Consider the following 23,334-nt stretch of genomic DNA (forward strand, 5'->3'; position numbering starts at 1 on the left):
GAAAGGAGTTTTTTCCTTCATTTCGAGCAAGAAAGAAAAGCAGCACGTAGGGACCCCTATCATGACAGCACCCCAAAACCCTGCTGGACCGTGCAGGACGTCCACAGGGGCCAGTCACTCGCTGTCCCTCCCCCAGGGCTGTGACAGGAGTGGGGAAGAGGTGCTCGGAACCAGGCAATCCCTCATCAAGCCCATGGGGTGCCTTCCTTTAAGTTCACAACCTAAAGTATCTAAAGGAGGGCCTAGAAGGTAAGGGTGACACCAAAACTTTGGTGAATGAAGGAAGCTCTTGAAAATCCCTACAAAGTCCCACGGTTTTTATTAGTGATCTAGGACTTAGGATACAAAGGCACGGGAGGTGCTTGGGTGGCTCAGTCAGTTAAGCATCCAACCTCAGCTCAGTCATGATCTCACAGTTTATGAGTTTGAGCCCCACGTCGGGCTCTGTGCTAACAGCTCGGAGCCTGGAGTCTGCTTCAGATTCTGTGTCTCCCTCTCTCTCTCCCTCTCAGAAATAAATAAACATTAAAAAAAAAAAAAAAAGGCACCCTGCAGATGATACTATGTTTAGAGAAGAGACTATCCGAAACTGTTCACAGAGTACTTTTTATATAAAGCAAACAACGTCAGAGACAACACAGGACAGCTGATTAAGGAGCTAAGGAGTAAAGCGGAAATAACAGCTATAAATCCGTGTGGTGAGACTGTTCTGGGTTATCCTACCCGACAAGGCTAAGAACTTCACACACTCTTCACAGGAAACTAAGTTTATGACAGGACAGAGTTTGGAAACAGACCCTGGATTGCAAGTGGGTGTTCGTTACGTGTTCCTTACCCCCAGCTACTCACCCCCAACCACAGGGCCCCATCGCTGAGAAAGATCACTCAGTTTTATTTCATTTCGATTCACTCATTTTGACAGAAGAGAAAAACAATGGAATGTGATAATGTCAGGACAATAATCATGCCTTCAAATATTTTTCTTAAAGGTGGCTTTTCTGGCGGTGTGGGAGTTTGTAAGTGAATGCATTAATAATTAAACACTTTTCCACCAAACATTTTAGAAGAAAAAGATTCTGCAAATGAGCTATTTCTTAATTTTTTTTTTCAACGTTTTTATTTTTTTATTTTTTCGGGGACAGAGAGAGACAGAGCATGAACGGGGGAGGGGCAGAGAGAGAGGGAGACACAGAATCAGAAACAGGCTCCAGGCTCTGAGCCATCAGCCCAGAGCCTGACGCGGGGCTCGAACTCACGGACCGTGAGATCGTGACCTGGCTGAAGTCGGACGCTTAACCGACTGCGCCACCCAGGAGCCCCTAAATGAGCTATTTCTTATGTAATTTTTGCTTCCACTATGGTTTCGTTCCTAAATCAATACAGGGAGAAATAAATATATACAGTCAAAACAAAGACAGCCAACGTATCTCTGCAGGTGATATAAATAAATTATCAAAGGAATGGTCCAAGATTAAAAACCCCTGCATAAAAAGAGAAAAGACTTCTCCATATCAAAAAAGCTTTCTTCATTTTACTAAAGGATTTCTTAAGAAGTCCTTTTAAATTTATGAACTTTCCTTGTCAACCTAAATTAATTTATTGTACAAAAAATATCATTAAGGGGCGCCTCGGTGGCTCAGTCAGTTGAGCGTCCCACTCTTGACTGCAGCTCCAGATCGTGATCCCAGGGTCATGGGATCGAGCCCCATGTTGGGCTCCGTGCAGAGCGTGGAGCCTGCTGGAGATCTTTCTCTTTCTCTCTCTCCCTTTCTCTTTCTCTCCCCTTCTCTGTCTCTCTCCTCTGCTAAATAAATAATAAATAGAAACAATAAAACATAAACAAAAATTAAAATATCGTGGATACAATTTTCAGAAATGCATTCACTGCATGAAAAATACAACAGAGAAGGACAGGAAAACTCTGAGAAAAGTCTATGCAATCAAATTTTGAGCAAAAAATAAATAGTGAATGCTTTGTTTAAATAATTTAACAGCCTAAAAATATTTGTGACGTGGGTCGCAAACCATTTTCCACCTTCGAAACTATTTCCACCAATGCCGATTCAGAGTAAACACGACAGTATTTTACAAACAAACAGCCATTTCTTTGTGACTCAACGTGAAGATCCGTTATGTGAACATGTTTTATAAAATTAAAATTCCTAATCAGTTACTCAAAAAAACAAACAAACCCGTAACAAAGATTAATTCCTCTAAGCCCTTGAAATAACAATTTTAAAATGTATAACCATCATATGGTCTTACATAAAAGTCTATGGCTGACAAAACAGGCTATTAATGCAGCTGGCATGCTCACCATATCACATTTCTGCTTCTTTTCGTGGCAAATATTTAAAGCACACGACTAATTTTCAAGATTTCAAAATACAGAGCTGTACCGGGCAATTGTTATCCCTGCTCTGTCATCAGCACTTGAGCTTTCTACCAATTTAAATCAACTTTTATTCCACTCAACATTTGCTTAGCACCATAACACATGTGTAAAAAATTATTCATTGGCTTAAGTCAAGCCAGATACACTGGTGATTCCGGGACACTGTTATCAAACGTGGGCAAGGCAGACCGAGGCCACACACGGGAGGTCAGTAACCCAGAGAGCAGGTCCCTTTCAGCAAAACTAATCTAAGATGGGATTCTCAAAAAGAGAAAATGACAGTTCACAACAGAGTGTGTGGTCCACGCAGGGTCGGGAGCACATGTTACATTTCTCTATCAGATGGTGATGCTTCTTGCGGCCACACCTCTGTTTCAGGGAACTCCCAGAGTAGAGAGCCGACTGGATTTTCAAATCATAAAACTGACTCTGCAGGTCTACATACTGTGCATATAAAACCATAACATTTGGGGCGCCTGGCTGGCTCAGTCGGTGGAGCGGCCGACTTCGGCTCAGGTCATGATCTCGCAGTTTGTGAGTTCGAGCTCCGCGTCGGGCTCTGTGCTGACGGCTCGGAGCCTGGAGCCCGATTCAGATTCTGTGTCTCTCCATCTCTCGGCCCCTCCCCTGCTCATGCTCTGTGTCTCTCTGCCTCTCAATAATAAATAAACGTTAAAAAAAAAACTGTAACATTCACAATTTCTTCTTGACTGGTTTCTTGTTTATATCACCGGCACAGTCTACTACTTCCAACTATTTTCACTTACGAATAATATTCTGAATTAGAATCGAATGAAGTATTAACACTGAGTAAACAGACCAAGGTATGTCAGAGGCTCTCAGGACGCCAGCACGTGGACCCTTGGCAGACAGCACATAACAAAAATATAACAAATAACGCCCCCTTCTATTGGAGGAGTTACTCAGGAATCACAGCTCACTCAGAAGGGTAAAATTAGGGGGGCCTGGGTGGCTGAGTCGGTTAAGCGTCCGACTTCGGCTCAGGTCATGATCTCATGGTTCATGATTTCAAGCCCCGCATCAGCCTCTGTGCTGACAGCTCAGAGCCTGGAGCCTGCTTCAGATTCTGTGTCTCCCTCTCTCTCTGCCCGCCTCTCCCCCACTCATGCTGTCTTTCTTTCTCTCTCTCTCTCAAAAAATAAACAGTAAAAAAAATTTTTTTAATAAAAAAATATTACCAAGTTAACTTACAAGAGGACCAAAAATAACAGTTAAAAATAAAAAAAAAAGACACATATTTACTGAGCATCTATGTTACTAGACATTGCACCTTTCTCTAGGCTCTGGAGATAAAGCAGTGGGATAAGAACAAAGAACGATCTGAACAGATTAAAAATAAACTGGGGAGGGACGCCTGGGTGGCGCAGTCGGTTAAGCGTCCGACTTCAGCCAGGACACGATCTCACGGTCCGGGAGTTCGAGCCCCGCGTCGGGCTCTGGGCTGATGGCTCAGAGCCTGGAGCCTGTTTCCGATTCTGTGTCTCCCTCTCTCTCTGCCCCTCCCCCGTTCATGCTCTGTCTCTCTCTGTCCCAAAAATAAATAAACGTTGAAAAAAAAATTAAAAAAAATAAAATAAAAATAAACTGGGGAAAAAAATTGGTGAACCAAAAGACAAAAATGCCCAAGAAACAGTCCAGAAATGGACACACAAGGACAAAGATAACAAGAATACAAAAAAGGGACACAGACCAGGAAGTGAGATTGTGTAATGTGTCTCGTGGAATTTCTTGGAAAAAATGAGGAGGAGGCATTATTCTGATAAATAATGGTAAAATTCTCCTAACTTCAATCTTCAGATTCAGAAAAATCTAAAAAATCATAATCAGGAAAAGGAAAGGAAAGAGAACTCCCCACTTGGACGTAAGCAAACCAGGACTACCAAAGACAAAACAGAATCTCTAAAGTGGCCCGAAAGAGAGAGAGCTGATCTATTTGAATTGGATGTAGAACAGCACATGGGAGTCAAGCAGGCACAAAATGAAAGGAATGAGTCTCACAGAGCAGCTTGAGCGAAGGCACAAAGGGGGCAGAACATCTGGGTGGAACCAAAGGTCTGCATTAGGCAAGAGCAGGAATGAGGCTGGAAAGATGGACTGGAGCCAAATCATTGAGGGCCTCCAATGCCAAGCCAGTGAGTCTGGCTTTTATCACAAAATGAGGGGACAGTCATCCCTAAAGGCTCTAAAGATGGGAACAGAATTATGAATGCAGCATCAGAAAAACTAAACTGTCAGCTGGACCAGAGGCAGAGACACCCAGGGGAAGGCCATTTAAGAAGACCAGCCTACAGGAACAAGGACCTTACCAGAGTAGGGACAAGCTGATGAAAAGAGACAAAATAAGGCAGGCAAGGAGAGGGACACTGCAAAGGAAACAAATCAGTGAGATTCAGTGACCCATTGAACCCATTGAACACGGGCAGCAAGAAGCCGCTTAAAGAGAGAATCAGTCCAACTCTCTATCTTCCCCCTTGTGAGCAGTAGATTACACTTCTTCCTGGGATGGATCTGAAATTTCTTTTTATATGTTATGGGTCAGCAACTAAGCATTTTAGTTCTAGTTCCACAAACTACTTTAACAACCAAGTTACCTCAGTTTCCACCACTGAATGCTGGCCCCTTGAGAAACAGCTTAGTTCCCACAAAAAAACACAGAGGGATCTCATGTCTTCTCTGGATTACTGAAGACAGTCGGTGAATATAAAAACACGGTAGTACAAGAAGTAAATAGCCAACAAGACACAAGTCGTACATTTTAGATCCAATTCACAACAGTCTATCCTACACCAAAATTCTGTTACCCTATTTTATTTTCCTCACAGCACTTATCCGTGTCAGAAATAGTCTTGTTTACCTATCTCTGTATCACTTGTCTCCCTGAATCACCCTGACCCGCTCCCACTAGATTATACACTCCACGAGAAAAGGGATCTTGTTTGCACTACTCACCACTGTAGGCTTGTACCCGGAAGTGTGTGATACAAAGCAGAGATGCTTAACAGCTATTGGATGGATGGATGGATGGATGGATGGATGGATGGATAGGTGGAGGGTGAGTGGGTGGGTAGATGGGTGGGTTGGTGGGTGGGTGGGTGGATGGATGGATGGATGGATGGAGGGTGGGTGCGTAGATAATGGATGGCTATGGTGGGGTAGGTGGATGGGTGGATGGATGGATGGATGGATGGATGGATGGATAATGGGTAGGTGGATGGATGGATGGCTATGGTGGGTGAGTGGGTGGGTGGGTGGATGGATGGATGGATGGATGGAGGGTGGGTGGGTAGATAATGGATGGCTATGGCGGGTATGTGGATGGGTGGATAGATGGATGGATGGATGGATGGATGGAGGGTGGGTGGGTGGGTGGGTAGATAATGGATGGCTATGGTGGGTAGGTGGATGGGTGGATGAATGGATAGATGGATGGATGGATGGATGGATGATGGGTGGGTGGATGGATGGATATATGCAGGGCTGTAGTTCTGCACAAGTCCGGGGGTACCACTCATTCACATGCAGTGGCTTGTACAGTACACAGAAAATAAAGCCCTACATCATGGCAGGAAATAGGCCAGGAGCTGTGGTAGTAAGTATGTAGATAGCTCAGACCCTATTTGACTCTAATGCACCTGTTACATTTGCAAATTGGGCATAACTTACCCCTTTTTTGATAGAGATAAGCAAGAATTCTCTCTCCAGTTTTCACAAAACTAATCTCATCATTTGAATAACCAAATACGTATTCAGGTGAAGATCTTCACATATGGACATTCCTGCCTCAACCATCCTGTAATCAGTTAATATTTTTAACCATTGGCTAAGGATTCTGAGCGCCAACTGTGAATCAGACACCGTAAATTCCTTAGGTCCTCATTCTCCCCTGGTTACAAAAGTCTTTAGGGAAGTTCCTGACTTCGTCAAGTGAGCTGTGGCCCAAACGCAGCTAAAGTTACTGATTCAGGAGTGGTCAGTTCTGGGACTCATCGATATCAATCTTCAATTTAGGACAGCCCACCCAAATGTTTTAAAAGAATCTAGAAAGAGTCATGAAGATTTCACAAACTGTCAGCCTCAATGTCATGCACCACATCACTGACGGCAAGGACATCTTCCTACTATTCACATCGACCCTCCCAGAGAAAGCAGTCTCCTATGCCCCTAAGAAGTTACAATTACCACGATCTGCTGAACCCATCGCTAAAGATTCATTCTACTGCCAGTGCTTGTTAAGACTACTACCCCCTTCATCTCTGCTGACCTTAGAACTTCCTCTGAGACACGTCTACAGAAACCACTAGCTCGGTCTATGGGAATTCCCACTGGAGGGATTATGTTAAGTACCAAACCCAAGAAGCACAGTGTCACTACAAGAGAAACGTGAACATCGATTCATTATGTGAACATCGATTTTCCTTCTATCTTCCAACCTCTCATAAGTTCTATAGGCCACAGTGACCCTCAGTCTTTACTTGCTTGAGCAGCAGAATCCTTTCTCTAAACAAAACCTTGTGGAGGTTCAGGTATGAAACATACGGAAGCCGAGCTGTTGGTTGATGGGACGATCAGGAGGTCGAAGGCCCTGTCCTCCCGCAGCCCTACCCCCGCCCCCAGGCACACCGGAATCCCAAGGGCAGTAAGGAACCATGTCTGGAAAGCACTGGCCTGGTTGAGACGATGATGGCGATGGTGATAATCTCGGAACGACGTCTATACGAGAACCATAAGGAAGAGTACATTACGGTCCCCGCTTCCCAGAAGCCTGTTCCTGGCAGAGTACTTCCATTACACGGTCACCCATCCCAGCTGGAGGACGCCCGTTCCCCACAGAACACAGAACTCCGGTTCACAAGCCATGCCAGGACCGCACTGTGAATGTCTCTCCAGGAAACTGGAAAAGCAGCATCACTGAGGATGCCTGCGGCTTCCTCAGGTCAGTGCAGCTGTCTGCCCGAGGGTGTAACCTATGTGAAAGAGCCCAAAACAGAGGGGGGACGTGCTCAATTAGTGCACGAAGCATCACATAAAGTAAGCAACTGGCAGGGCGAGATATCTGCAAATCAGAAGTTGAACAGTTTCGTGTAAGTACGGAAAAACCAGTTACTTGTCAAAGGTGGGTCACCTCAGTGCACGAGAAAAGGAGGCTGCAAAGCATCCGGGTCAGAAGAGAATTCCCAGTGTTCCCTTCATGCATGGCATTTGCACTGGGAAATCTACAAGTTGTGTTCATTGCACAATGTGGCAGCAGATGTCGTCTGGGTCTTCTCATCCCCGAGTCCTTTTTTTTTTTTTTTTAATGTTTATTTATTTATTTTTTTTTAATTTTTTTTTTTTTTCAACGTTTATTTATTTTTGGGACAGAGAGAGACAGAGCATGAACGGGGGAGGGGCAGAGAGAGAGGGAGACACAGAATCGGAAACAGGCTCCAGGTTCCGAGCCATCAGCCCAGAGCCTGACGCGGGGCTCGAACTCACGGACCGTGAGATCATGACCTGGCTGAAGTCGGACGCTTAACCGACTGCGCCACCCAGGCGCCCCAAATGTTTATTTATTTTTGAGAGAAAAGAGAGACAGAGCTTGAGAGGGGGGCGGGACAGAGAGAAAGAGGAAGACACGGAATCCGAAGCAGGCCCCAGGCTCCGAGCTGTCAGCACAGAGCCCGATGTGGGGCTTGAACCCACGAACTGCGAGATCATGACCCTCAGCTGAAGCTGGACGCTCAACCGACTGAGCCACCCAGGCGCCCCTCATCCCCTAGACTTAACCATCATTAGTTATTTTACAGGACGCAGGAAAGCTTTTGGCAACTATGTTTATTTTAATACTCTCCCATCACCGTGGCCTGATTTGGAGAGGTACTAACTGAACTGAAAAAGGATTAGGTCTATCAAGTAACAGGATGGGATCACTTCTGGTATTACCCACACAGAACACTTTTCAGCCCCTTTTAAGCATGTTGCAAAAGAAAATTTTAAACCATGGGGAAAACACTGAAGCCATAAATAAAAATGGATCCAGAACACTATCGTTCTAATTCTGTTCTTTTTAATAAATCTACTCACTCCTAGGACTAAAATCTGGAAGGATCAAAATATTATCTCTTGGTGTCTACCTCTGCGTGGTGGTTTGTATTTTGTTATTTGAGCTTATCGATGTAGTACCAGGGGAAAAATACATTTAGAAACAAAAAGGAATTTCCCTTATAGTTACACTGACACCGCATACCTGAAATTTCGAGGTGTGCATATTTTGTAGGTTTTGAGATTCCTATAAAACGTGGCCCTTACCTGTGTGCTTGGGTGGCCCAAGTACTTTGGAAGCAGCTGCGCAGGGGAGAGGAACCGGTTGCCACCGCAGCACAGAAGGCCTGTGGGAAACACGTGCGGCCAGAGCACATGTGACACATGCGCCCAATTCTCGAGGGCCAGGCGGTCCCGGAAAACCACATGACCCAGTCTCACCAGGGACGCACCAGCCCCATCTAGAAGGCTTCCCCACTGTGGCGATGAGGCTTATTTAACTGTTTGTTAGAAGACTGCCTTTGATGCAAAGCATAAAGAAGTTCCTGGACGCATCTGCAGTCTAAACGTCACCGTTGTGTGTAATCAGCCAGGATGGGTAATTGTCAAAATCACAGTCTGTGAAATCAGACCTGTATGGAGTTGGGAGTAAGGGCTCCACCAGTCTCTGATGGGAGGGGCGGGTAGGTTTCACAAGGTCACTGCCTGGGCTGGTTCGCCTCTCAAAGAAGGTAGACCACACCCACCTCCCAGCCACCTCCCAGGCTTTTAGTGAAGATTTTAAGTATGGGTCGGGGCGCCTGGGTGGCTCAGTCGGTGAAGTGTCAGCCCAGGTGACGGTCTCACGGTTCATGGGTTCAAGCCCTGCGTCGGGTTCCAACACAGTGTGGAGCCTGCCTGGGATTCTCTCTCTCTCTCTGCCCCTTCCCCGCTCATGTGCACGTACTCTCTCAAAATAAATAAAAAAAATAAAATAAAATAAAATAAAATAAAATAAAACGTTTATGGGTCTATACAGCATCTACTAATCAAATTAAAAATATTTCAGAAGCCCAACTCTGAACTGACCTGTGAAGGCATGAGAGCCTATGTTTCGAAAGGGACATGTTTAATAATGTCTCATACCAGGAATACATCCTCAATAAAGTTATGAAACAGTAACCGTTGAAAAACGTTAAACCTCACTCTGCTCCTTACATGTCGCAAACATAACTATAAACCAAGTAAGCGTGCCACGCGTTGGGAACAAGTAGCAAACGATGGTGGACAAAGGAGAGCGGACGATTTCCACAAGCATCAGGCTCTTTGTCAAATCCTGCCTCAGGAAGGGGGATGGCATGGTACACTGTCTCCGCGTCGTGGAGTAGCAGACAGACAGACAGACAGACCTACTGCCAAATGCGGTTTCTGCCAGGTATGCGGTGGGAAACAGCCGGCCAGTTACTGAGCCACTTGGAACCTCCGTATCCTCATCTGGGAAATGGGACTTGTTTAATATTCCCAGGACAGTGTGAGGACCAAAGATGTAAAATACCTGGCCCAGGCACGTCTACTGTGTTCTACGTTGGTGGATTAAAAGAAAACCAAGGGTTGCTGGGGTGGCTCAGCCAGCTGAGCATTCGCCTCTCGATCTTGGCTCAGGTCACCATCTCACAGTTTGTGAGATCGAGCCCCACGGTGGGCTTTGCGCTGACAGTACCCAAAATAAAAACAAAATATTTCCACTACCGAAAATAAAGACAAAAACAAAGATCCCTGAAGGATCAAAGTGACACGTGACGTGACTTGGGCTGTTCCACAATAAAAGAGCGAGTGCGTCAAAAGCCACACAGCCACTGAAGGTCACAGGATATGAAATAATGGGTGACCCCGACCTTGACTATAAACATTACTGAAGCGATAAGAATTAAAGGCAACAAGCAAGGAAATAAGGTAACCACTTCACAACATAACTGTGGGGGAGGAGGGTGTCAAAGCAGGTCAAAGTTCATGACCAACAGGGCATCAGTCAACTTGATGCAGCCACTACCCAATGAGATACAGCCTTGAAGCCCTTCAGGGTAAGAGTAAAGCCAGTAAGGAAGAGCTGGTCCAAAGGACACTGAGCTTTGAAACTGGCTTCCGCGTTCCCACAATAAAAGGCAGGGAGGTCTCTGGCCAGAAATGTGTTATCACTTCCATCTGCCCGGAGTTGCATGTTGCCTTTATGGTCTTTCTTGTTCTTCGGGCAACAGGGAGGGCCCCAGTCAGAGCTGCTCAAGGAGGAGATCAGAGCAACATCCCCCTACTCAGTCAAGTTGCATTTGAGGCCAGACGGTGAGTGAGGCCCTGCCCTAAGAACAGCCTCCCTTCCAGAGACCAAGCACAGCAGGCCGGACCCCAACTCTGGCTGTGATGCATCTCCAACTGCTGCTGTTCTGCAGCTACTGACAGGCTCCTTTGCAGTTACTCTCGGGTAGGCTTCCTCGGGCAGGGCCTTGTCTCTTCTTTCAGAACTCGCCCAACCAGATGCTTTCGTGCAACCCCCAAAATCTCAGCGATGTACCTAGAATCAAGGAGCAACGTAAGCTTAACCACTTTGAAAATGGAACCATAAGACTCTGGAGCTGAAAGACACCTTACAAATCCAGTTTACGTCACTGTCAGTAAAAACATTAAAGTATTAGATCGGAAACAAAAAATTCACAACTGACCTTCCCTAAACTCCTACCCTCTTCTTTCTCTTTTTTTAAAGCTTTTTTGTGCGTGCCATGAATATATATTATACTAAATCCCATCTTTTGGTTTTTTTAGTTTATTTATTTATTTGGGGGAGAGGGGCAGAGAGAGAGGGAGAGAGTGGATCCCAAGCAGGCTCTGTGCTGTCAGTGCAGAGCCTGATGTGGGGCTCGAACTCACGAACCACGAGATCATGACCTGAGCCGAAATCAAGAGTCAGACGCTTCACCAACTGAGCCACTCAGGCGCCACACTCCCCCCCCCCAACCATCTTTTCTTAATTAAAAACTAAACTCTGCAACTCTTTATGTCATACACACATCTCTCCTTTTATATATTTATCTACATTCTTTAATTGTCAACAAATAACTGATTTTCACAAATTAACTGCAGCAGCTTCGGGATGAAAACAAAGGGTAACTACTAAGTTACCCTCTACAGGTAGATTAAAAGGGGGCTCATTGGGGCGCCTGGGTGGCGCAGTCAGTTAAGCGTCCGACTTCAGCCAGGTCACGATCCCACGGTCCGGGAGTTCGAGCCCCGCGTCAGGCTCTGGGCTGATGGCTCAGCGCCTGGAGCCTGTTTCCGATTCTGTGTCTCCCTCTCTCTCTGCCCCTCCCCTGTTCACGCTCTGTCTCTCTCTGTCCCAAAAATAAATAAACGTTGAAAAAAAAAAATTTAAAAGGGGGCTCATTGCTCTGAGGCCAAAACATGACTCTCATAAATGCCCCCTCTTCTGGTTACACATGTGTAGCGGGGCTTTTGCATAACCAGGAAGCTGGAGATGTTTTGCATCTGACAAAGGACAAAGAGCATTCTTCATTTGGCCCCTCAGTTACAGCCATTCGCACTTCCCCGTGAAAGGATGTGCAATCCAATGGCAGTTAGCAACACATCATCTTATTGTAATCGTATTTAATTTAATCAGTGGCATTCTATTTTTTTCTCTCTAAAACAATCTATTAAAAGTGGGTCCTCAACCCTTTGCAGGATCACATGAGCCCTGCATCACTGACCAGCTAATGAAAGCGAAGCCTATTCTAATACCAGTGAAATTTTCAAAAAGACCTTAAACTTTTTGAAGCCCATCCCTGGACCCAAGGATAAAAATCCTAGGACCATGCAGCAAGCAGGGTAGCTGAAATCTTGAACTTCTCAACAGAATTAACTATGTGAGCAAACAGTTGCTGGAACAAAAGAAACCACTCTTAACAGCCCTGAGAACCTACTCACAGCAGGCGGTGCCCAGTCTAACCTCTCTTTATCCCGTCACGAAATAGTAAGAAATAGTGCTACACCTGTAAATAGCCAAATGCAGATGGCTGCTGGGTTATGATGGCTTAAGTTCCGGTGTTTTCCACTTTACCGTGGTGCCAAAGCAATACACGTTCAGTAGAAACCATACTTTGAATTCTGCCCTCTGCCTGGTCTAGTGATGTGAGGTAGAATGCTCTTTCAGGTACCAAGGTGGCATCGAGCCTCGGCGCCCAGGCAGCCACGAGCTGTGAGGGGAACTTACAACCATTCTGTACCCACACAACCCTTCTGCTGCTCATTTTCAGTTCGACACTGAATAACTTACACGAGTTATTCAACACGTTCTTATAAAATAGGCTTTGTGCTAGAAGATTCTTCCCAGTTGTAGGCACACACGAGTGTTTTAAATAAGCACATTCAAGGCGGGCTGGACGAAGCTATGTTCAGTATGTTAGGCGTATCAAATGCATTTTCGACTTAACGATATTTTCAACTTACAATGGGTTTATCGTGATGCAACCCCTCCCCCCCCCCCGTAAGTCGAGGAACGTGCATACGGTCACAAAGAAAGGTGCTGTCACAAACTAACTAGAAAAACAAATAAAAATTAGGCTTGCCATTACCTCGGCTTACAGGTGTTCAATGGATGCATCCGAGTAAAATACATTTACATTAAAGAACATCGTCTCCTGATCATACCAACATACGGTGTATACACCTAAGAATAAATCAAGGATTTTCGCCCCATAAGAAAACTATACCTCAGGAAATGGTATCATCTTACATTCGAGACCTCACGTTATGAACAAAAATCTGTTTATTCTGAATTTAAAAACGTTTGGGAAGATTATTTCAATTAATGGTAGCCTTAGACATTTTAACAAAAAGGAAACAAAGGAGAGTAGATTGAACCTTTTTTTTTTCTTTTTTTTGGAGGTATAACCTAACAATAGCATTTATGAGATAACATTTTTTAAAAGTCTTTTAAATATCATTTTAAAAATCAATCTGGATTTGGGGAGTGATAGATGGCCAAGGGAATAGGGCTGTTTATCTCTGCTTCCCTCTAAATCCCCATTAAAATTACAGTAACGAGAGAAAAATCCCGAAGGACAACGAGAACAGAAAAGAATATTGGAGCGGACAAGAGATGTGACTGCTGAGCAGAGCAGAGCAGGAAGCTCACTGCCCGGGCAGGAAACAAAAGCCCGCTGACCGCTCCCGAGAGGCTCAGGAACGAGGGTGGTGGTTCCTGGGCAGGAGAGGGGAAGGGGTTAAAATGAGGGGCAGGGGAGAAGTCTGCATCAGGAGTAGTTAGACCCTTACCAGACACCATGAATATGGATTCAAGGCCTACACGTAAGACCCGACACAATAAAACTCCTGGAAGAAAGCACCGGGGGGACACTTCAGGACACTGTATTTGGCAATGATTCACTGTGTAGGACACCAAAAAGTGCAGGCAACAAAAGCAAAAATAGACAAATGGGACAACGTGAAACCTAAAAACGCTGCCTGGCAAAGGAAACAATCAGGAAAAAGGCAGCCAATGAAAAGGAAGAAAATATTTTCAAACTACGTATACCATAATGGGGTTAGTACACAGAGTATATTAAGAATTCCTACAAGTTAACCCCCAAAACAAATAACCCAATTAAAAAAAAAACAAAAACAAAAAAACAGGCCAAGAACTTGAACAGACATTTCTCCCGAAAAGATACAGAGATGGTGAACAAGAGTATAAAAGGATGCTCGGCATCGCTCAGCATCAGGGAAATGAAAATGAACACCCCCTGACCTACCATCACACAGATGGCTGTCAGAATGGCTAAACCAACAACACGAGAAACAACAGGTGTTGGCGAGGATGTGCAGAGAAAGGAACCCTGTGCACTGTTGGTGGGAGTGCAAACCGGCGCAGCCACCGTGGAAAGAGTACGGGAGTTCCTCAAAAAATTAAAAACACAACTACCGTACGATCCAGTAATTGCACTACCGGGTATTTGCCCCCCAAATACAAAAACGCTAGGTGGAAAGGATACATGCACTGCTATGTTTACAGCAGCGTTATTTACAAGAGCCAAACTATGGAAGCAGCCCAAGTGTCCACTGACGGATGAATGGATAAAGAAGATATGGGTGTGTGTGTGTGTGTGTGTGTGTGTGTGTGTGTGTGTGTGTGTGATGGAATATTATTTAGCCGTGAAAAAGAATGCAATCTTGCCATTTGCAACAACACGGATGGAGCTGGAGAGTATAATGCTAAGCAAAACGGTCAGAGAAAGACAAATACCATATGATTTCACTCATATGTAGAATTTAAGAAACTAAACAAGTGAACAAAGAAAAAGAGACGAACAAACACACTCTTCATTAACTACAGAGAACACACTGATGGTCACCAGAGGGGAGGTGGGTGGGGATGGGGGAAACAGGCAAAGGGGGGTAAGAGGACACTTACCACGATGAGCACTGAGTAACGTACAGAAATGTTGACTCACCACATTGTACACCTGAAACTAATGTCACGCTGTGTGCTATTTACAGTTGAATTAAAAATGGGAAAAAAATTTTTAATAAAAAATAAATTAATTTTTTAAAAAAGGTATTTGCACACCCACGTTCACCACAGCACTATTCACAACAGCCAAGAGGTGGAGGCAACCTAAATGTCCATCAGCAGATGAATGGATAAAGACAAAGTGTGACAGCCATAAAATGCTGTATTATTCAGTCTTAAAAAAATGAAGCAATCCTGTCACAGGTTATAACAGGAAAGGAATTGAGGACATCATGCTAAGTAAGATACGCCTGTCACTCAAAGACAAATACTGGAAGGTTCCACCCACATGAGGCATCTGGAGCCGTCAGACTCTTAGCAACAGGGAGAGGACGAGTGGCTGCCTGAGGCCTGGGCAGGGGGAAAAGGGGAACTGTACCAATGGGTACAAGGTTTCAGTTTTGCAAGATGAAAAAGTTCTAGAGGGCTGTTGCATAACAACGTCAATGTACGTAACACTGTTGTACCATGTCCTTAAAAATGGCTAATATAGCAAACTTTGTGTTTTTTACCATAATAAAAAAAGTGGGGGGAGATAATCCCGGATGATCTAGGTGGGTCCAATGTAATGATGAGGGTGCTAAAATGTGACAGAGGGAGGCAGAAGAGGTCAGAGTAATGCAGTACGAGCTGTATTTACGTCCTGTAAAGAGGCCCCCACCTGGAAGAGGGCCTCCAGAAGCGAGAAAATGCTCAGGAGCACATTCCCCTCTGGAGCCGCCAGGAAGGCCTATAGTCACCTTAACTGAGGCCCGGTGAGACCCATCAGACTTCTCACCTACAGAACTAAAAGGTAAAATAAATTTTGTTTTAAGCAAGCAAGCAAGCAAGAAGGAGGGAGGGAGGGAGGGAGGGAGGGAGGAAGAAGGAAGGAAGGAAGGAAGGAAGGAAGGAAGGAAGGAAGGAAGGAAAGAAAGAAAAGGAAGGAAGAAAGAAGGAAGGAAGGAAGGAAGGAAGGAAGGAAGGGGGTAATTAGAACCCCAGATCTTGGGGCGCCTGGGTGGCTCAGTCGGTTGAGCGGCCGATTTCGGCTCAGGTCATGATCTCACGGTCCGTGAGTTCGAGCCCCGCGTCGGGCTCTGTGCTGACAGCTCAGAGCCTGGAGCCTGCCTCCAATTCTGTGTCTCCCTCTCTCTCTGACCCTCCCCCATTCATGCTCTGTCTCTCTCTGTCTCAAAAATAAATAAACATTAAAAAAAATATTTTTTTAAAAAAGAACCCCAGATCTTTTCTCCAGACAAACCGTCCCTAGTCCCATAAAACAGGAACAGCATTCTATTTTTTAAAATAAAATATTCAGCGACCAATAAAAATCAAGTGTGGAATCACAAACATGCTGGCAGAAATTAAAAGTCCAATAACCCTAAGAAAATCTCTCAGAAAGTAGAACAGAAACACAAAGAGACAGGAAATAGTTCAGGAAAAAAAAAAAGGAAAAAAGAAAAAAACATAAGAAAATAAGAGAATCAAACCACAGGGCCCAAATACCTAAAAAAAAAAGAAAAGAAAAGAAAAAAGAAAGAGTAGAAAGGGAATTATCCAAGAAATAGTACAAGAAAATTGTTCAAACTGAAGGAAATAAGCCTCAGGATTGAAAGGACAGCTGACATCAAAAGATCCTACGACCTATGTCCCAGTTGGAAATTTCAGAGTTTGGGGGATAGAGAAAAGAGTCAAACATTTTCCAGAGAAATAAAACTGTTCACGCACAACCAAATGGGAAGCAGAACAGCCCGAGACGTTTCAACGTAAATATCACAAAGCTCAGTCACAGGCAAATACAGTCATAATCAAGTAAACGTTAAATATTTATTTATCCACACACTGTAACGAGACGAGAGCCACAAAACGGAGACGGGAAGAGCAGGTGTGCACCGAGGGTAAAGGGTTACACACGAGAGGTAAATCCTCAGCGGGATATCCATCTGTAGAAGTCTAAAATTTTAATTTTTTTTTTTTCAACGTTTATTTATTTTTCGGACAGAGAGAGACAGAGCATGAACGGGGGAGGGGCAGAGAGAGAGGGAGACACAGAATCGGAAACAGGCTCCGGGCTCTGAGCCATCAGCCCAGAGCCTGACGCGGGGCTCGAACTCACGGACCGCGAGGTCGTGACCTGGCTGAAGTCGGACGCTTAACCGACTGCGCCACCCAGGCGCCCCATGTAGAAGTCTAAAATTTTAAAAGAAATCACTAAATGGCACTTCAAGCATACGGTGTGTTGTTTAGAAATAGCAAACGAGAGAATAAGGAGTAAAGGAGTTGAACAGGGGCAAAGGATAATGACAGTCTAAGAACAAGAGGGGTGGCTGTTACGATTATTATTCTAATTGTAAACAATGTGCATGTAATTACGTCAAGATAAATAAAACGGATGAACGTGTAGATGCAAGGAAGAAAGAAGGAAAGTGTATTTAACAGAGCGAACCTATAAACTGTTACATAGTGGAGACCTCCAATGTTCATCCACACAGAAAAAACGGAACCAGCAACTGTCCTAACATTGGGCAAACAGTTACTTACAGCTTGGAGTAAACCTTCCAATTACAGCATCACACACAGGGATTCCAAATACACTGCACTGCAAACAAATAAACGGTGGCCTGTTCCGGATGCTTCAAAAATGTGACTTATGACAGAGACAGTGACAACAAATGTGTATGGAAAGAGTTGGAAGAAAGTTACTCTGAGGTAGGAAAAAAACATTAGTTCTACTGCTGTTTGATGTAAATATACAATTATTAAATATACACGTGTAACTAAATTAATTAAATGGTATAAATATGCATTTGACTATTACCTCTATACATCCAAAACATTCCTTCTATGTCAGGTTGACCACAAAAATAGTTTTTTGAGTTCTTCTCGGTGGGAAAACATGGGAAATATAAACCAAGCAAAAAAGGTACACAAAGAAATTAAAAATCCATTTACCTGAACCATGTTGGTATTTTTCTGCATCAGTCTTCCTTCCAATCTAGGAGAAAATAAGAAGCGAATTAAAAGGCATCCTTTGCGTACTAAACCGCTTAGAAGAAAAACCGCCTCAAATCCAGGGCAACTACTGCTCACTTCTCGTTCTCTGTCCATAGCACAACTCGCTCTTCCCCACTTCCCAGCTAATTTCTGGCCGTCACAGAATACAGAGTGAACTTCATCAGGCAAAGCCTGATAGAAGGAAGCACGTAAACCCCAAAGCTAATGCAAGTCTGTACCCCAAGCGAACCCAATGGTACAGCTGGAGTCGTCAAATCGGACGCTTTTTATAAACTGTCTCTTCTCTTGTCAGGCAGATAATTGCTCATTGGTGATACGGAGAAGGATAAACACACAAAAAAGAACACTGTTCAAACTAGGAGAATTACGACTGTAGAGTAAAAGGGTGGCAACGCATTTAAATGTTAGTCTTCACTAAGTGCGACCACCAGCATGCTGAGCAGAACGTGTGTACAGGTCGTGTACAAACCAATTGTGCGCGAACGAAGAGCTGATAAGTAGCCTTCCACCCACATACCCTTAAAGCCTCAGACTCGCTTCCTCATTTCATTTCATTGAAGACTTTCTCCACTAAAAATGAAGTATCACCCGGGGCGCCTGGGTGGCGCAGTCGGTTAAGCGTTTGACTTCAGCCAGGTCACGATCTCACGGTCCGTGAGTTCGAGCCCCGCGTCAGGCTCTGGGCTGATGGCTCAGAGCCTGGAGCCTGTTTCACATTCTGTGTCTCCCTCTCTCTCTGCCCCTCCCCCGTTCATGCTCTGTCTCTCTCTGTCCCAAAAATAAATAAACGTTGAAAAAAAAAAATTAAAAAAAAAAAAAATGAAGTATCACCCTTCCAATTCATACGTGAATTATGGTACCCAGAAAGAGGGAAAAGTTACCTTTGTAAGAAACTAACATTTGCATCAAGACGATGCATGCATGCAGAAAAGCACAGAAATCCTGAGTTGCTCACTTAATTCAGCTAAAGCAAACACACGTGCGGCCACCACTCTCAAGGTCACCGCGGCCCTGACTTCAAATACCACATGTTAGTTTCACCTGTGGGACAAAGGACTCTTATCCAGGCATCTGTCTGGGAATCCACGAATCCCTGTACCTGGACCAAAATAAAATGCTTTAGGAAGAGAGACAAGTAGTCACTGACTACAAGGAGATATTATCTCAGAAAGATGGTGACCGGTCTAAGGATGGTGTTCTGGCTGCCTGGATGGTTGTCTGAGGTCAACTTCCAACCCCCCAGAGACTGTAGGGCAGAGAAGTTGCTTTATGATATAAATAGAAAAGGAAGGGCCTTCCCATTTGTCCAAGACAAATGTCCTGCTCGGGGTGACATGAGGAAAAGGGACGGGGGGGGAGGGGAGTTTGGACCTCCTTTTCTTTTTTAATGTTTAATTATTTTTGAGAGAGATACAGACAGCGAGCGGAGGAGCGGCAGAGAGAGAGAGGGAGACACAGAACCCAAAGCAGGCTCCAGGCTCCGAGCTGTCAGCACAGAGCCTGATGCGGGGCTTGAACTCACAAACTGTGAGATCATGAGCTGAGGCAGAATCGGACGCTTTACCAACTGAGCCATCCAGGCGCCCTGGGACCTCCTTTTATAGCTGCAAAGACACCTATAAAAATATAGGTAACAGCTTCTAGTTTGTGCTAGAAGCTAGACTAAGGTACTGATGCAGATCTCATTTGATCTTCCAATTGCTATGAAGCCTGCAGACAGAGGAGGGCACCGGGTCTCAGGGCGGGTAAGTGTGATACCCCAAGCTACACACTTAGGTGAAGCCAGACTGTTCCTCTTTACAGCTTCTGTGGAGGGCCAGAGACACCAAAAACCAAAAGGAAAATGTTCCCAGAAAAGAGGCCATTCTAACTAGATACGGAATATATTGGGAGGCCCCTGCTCATGAATCATTTAAAGGAAAAGAATCGAGTAACTCGGGGTCCCCAGAAGTCTTCTGAAGTACCGGAAGGCTGAATAGTTCCGTCACTCGCAAAGGAGGCCCACTTATCTTTCTGTACCTCAAAGGAGACGTTTCGAAAGAAACCCGTACACTTCACGAGGGGTAATGTTCTGTCGTGTTAATTTCTTTCATGCGCTGTGGGCTTTTCCCACTGCAGCAGGGGCATCAAAAGAACATGATGTCCATCAGAAAAAGTCATAGATGCAGAGGCAAATTGCCATGAGACAATTATCGAGGATACAATGATAATGCCGCCTTCAAATGACACGCCCTACCTGCATGAATATTTAATTCGATCATAAGTACTTTCAAAAAGCAGGGAACACGGCTCAAAACCACAACTGCCTGTTCTGCTACTTGAAGAGGGAGAGGAAATAAAATATCCAAAAAGACTGGATAGAAGACTATACGTGAGGGACTCACCAAAAGGCATGTCACTAAAAAAGCCTTCCTGCATCCTCACTGGTAAATGCAAAATAACGTCAATGACAGTAACTACGACTGTCAGATGTGATGTGCAAATTAATTTGATGCCTGTACATTTAATCCAATGAGAACCCTGCAAAGGGGGGAGGCTTGAGGATCCCCGGCGGATCAGAGGCAGACACTGGGCCCAGAGCGATTATGTAACTTGTCCAAGGTTGCAAACCCGTCCAAGGTCACGCTGTGAGGAAGTAGGAAAAGGTTCCCGCCAAGACTACGGAACACCAAAGACACAGGATGGACCTGGCTCTGTGATGAAAGCGCCCAACCTGCTTTTCCATTCCAAAATCATTTCACAATCCTTTCACAAGTTCCCGGTTTCAAATTGCTTTTGATTCGTCCTGAGTAAAGGGTATTGGCACGCCTTCCTCCTGGTAGATGGGCTAATGTGTTGATGGCGAGTGGCTGGAGGACAGAAACAAAAATAGATGTGGATGGACTCTTTTTAGAGAGGAGAGAATGGTGAAAGCGGCTGAGAGCTCTCTGGGGACCGGCGGACATGGGATCTGGCACGGGGAGTACTCAGCAAACGCTGAAGGTCTGATTCCACAACACACCTGCTGGTTAGAAACTAAGGGGGGAGTTCCTTCTGGGACTCGTGTCCCAGGGAAGTGTGCTACCTTGAACAGTCAAGCATCCAGGGGAAGAAATTATCCAAATTACATGGATAAGGCCGTGGTGGCTCTACACGTTCAGTTGAGACCGGGTACGGTAAGACAGGAACCTTCGCAGACATTAGCCCGGTGACATACAGACAGATAATGGGAGGAGAGAGGACAGAAGGAGGTATCCCTCCCTTATGCGCAGTAATTCTGTGCAGCAACGCTCAGCCTGCTAAGGGTTTAGTGTTTACTATTGCTGACTTCCTCTCGAGAAAAACCGCAGTGGAGCTGTGGGCTCGAAGGGTACAAAGGAACGAGCGTAAGAGGCAAGGCTGAGAAAGGAAAAGATTCAAGTTCGTGAAACCCAGCAAGGCATGAACGCCCACTTTACAAGTTTGTATTTGAAGAGCCAATCCTTCCAGAGTTTACTATTTCCTCCTCGATCGGCGGGGCGGGGGCAGCCTGACAGATTGCGAGGGGGAGGCGGCCCCATAGGACAACAGTGCTGAGATCGGCTGCCGCCGTCCCCCACGGACGCAAGACACGGACACCACAGCGGGCACGCTTGGCTGTGGGCAACTCGGTCCCAAACTCCGTAATTACATACGATTCAGTTGTTTTTCTTCTAGGAGGGGAAGATGATGCGTGATTAGACACGAATGATATGGAGAGACCATAAGACCACCAGATTAACTTAGTTATATTTTTCCGTTTTTATTACATTTTTCTATGAAAATTACAGTTCATTAGAATAGTAAGAACCACTGAAATTTTTCTCATTCTCACTCATGAACAAACGCACATGAGACCTTAGTTTGAGACTACAAAACCCGAAGTACAGAGTTAGTACCTTCTTCATAGCATCTAAGTCTCAACAAACACAGTTTAATTGAACAGTTTCTTTCTGTCCTCTGCTTGGAGAAGAGCCTTTGCGGTCTCTCATGGGGGAGGGATTCAAGGGCGGGTTGCCGGGCCCCAGGCACCGCGTCAAGTTCATGGCGACCAGACGGTGCAATGTGCCCCTGCGGACACCACAGGCGTCCTTCTGCTGACGGCTGGCATCACCCTCTTCGCCAGAGAGAACAACGCAGGATTACACCCCGGGAAAGCCTTCATCTGTCCCTCGCTGCACAGCATCCCCACCGTTTCCAGATTTAAAGACTTCGCACCAAGGGCGAACTGAATGCCTGCTCCCAGCCCCTCATCCTCCACCCCTGCTTCAACATGCAGGACATCATGAGTCTCTTGGAAAGTCCCAGCTCTTTCTCTGAGCTGCTCACCGGGGTGTAAAAGAAAACAAAAACTATTAAAAAAAAATCACCCATTCACTACGCTGCCTCTCAGAAGGCTTTGCTCATCCCTCTCTTCTAGAAGGTGCATTTAAATAGAGGAATTTGGAGGAACAGGTTCATCTGGAAGGAAAGGACAGGTTTACACACTGCAGCCCACTAAAATGTGGGCGCAGAAGGAGAGCATTCGGGGGGGGGCAAACATTTTCAGAGAAATACAAGGTACTAGTCATTCCCAAAGGTGATAAAGAGCGAAAGCAACTGTACTCCCCGCTGCGGTGAGAGAAGTGAACGGTGACCACCTAGAGGCTAATCCCCGAAGACCTGAGTGTGACCTCATGCCCGCCACCGTCCCTCTCCCCTTCCCCAAAGAGGTGGCCAGTGCCTCCCGCAGAAGAAGGAGGAAAGAAAAGGTACTTCGTCCCTTCATTCAGCAAGCGCTTACTGCCCGGGACCACACAGATGCGCGAGCGGCTTCTCGGAAGGAGCTCGCAGTCCAGCCAGAAGGAAAACCCAAACCAGTACTGACATTCGTGGGTGGTCAGCGAGACCAAGGAGGTAAATAACATCAACGAACCCAAGCGCTTCCCCACCGCGGGCCAGGTGCCTTTCCTGACATTTTATGGATCTCATTTTAATCCCAGAAACCAGCCGTCCACCTGGCCAATGTCTTGTCCTTTTTTACCAATGGGAACAAGGGCATAAGGGACCCAGAAAAGGGTCCTGCAAACAAAAGTATCTCTTTATTCTAATTAAATCTTCAGATACCCTGGCCCCCTCTCCAAATATAAAATCTATCCCTGTTTTCCCTTTAGAAGGCTGCCCAGAAGAGTGTCAGGCACCTACGACTTGTGCCGGGACATTCACAATCGGAAGAACCTTCTATCATCGCAGGTCCTGTTATCCACGGCCCTGCCCACAGTGCCCGCCCTGCTTTACCGGAGCGGGGTCTGGTTGTTACTAAAACTCTACCCACGTTTGTGCCAATATAACCTTCCTCAGATGTTCTTAATTGCAGCTCCCTAGGGTG

At 45.4% G+C, this 23,334-nt stretch overlaps 1 protein-coding gene across 5 annotated transcripts in view; it reads right to left on the bottom strand.

Annotated features, from left to right (window-relative positions):
- The window catches only part of SGMS1 (sphingomyelin synthase 1), a 286,818-nt gene that overhangs the window by 134,800 nt on the left and 128,684 nt on the right, over positions 1-23,334 (bottom strand). For all 5 annotated transcript variants that reach the window (XM_086679503.1, XM_086679502.1, XM_086679504.1 and 2 more), the window contains one exon: positions 17,907-17,949. The gene's annotated coding sequence lies outside the window, so the exon portion shown is untranslated. The remainder of the gene's footprint in view (positions 1-17,906; positions 17,950-23,334) is intronic.

The sequence above is a fragment of the Puma concolor genome, chromosome D2, assembly GCF_028749965.1.
Source record: "Puma concolor isolate L17-30 chromosome D2, mPumCon1.1.hap2, whole genome shotgun sequence".
NCBI lineage: Eukaryota > Metazoa > Chordata > Mammalia > Carnivora > Felidae > Puma > Puma concolor.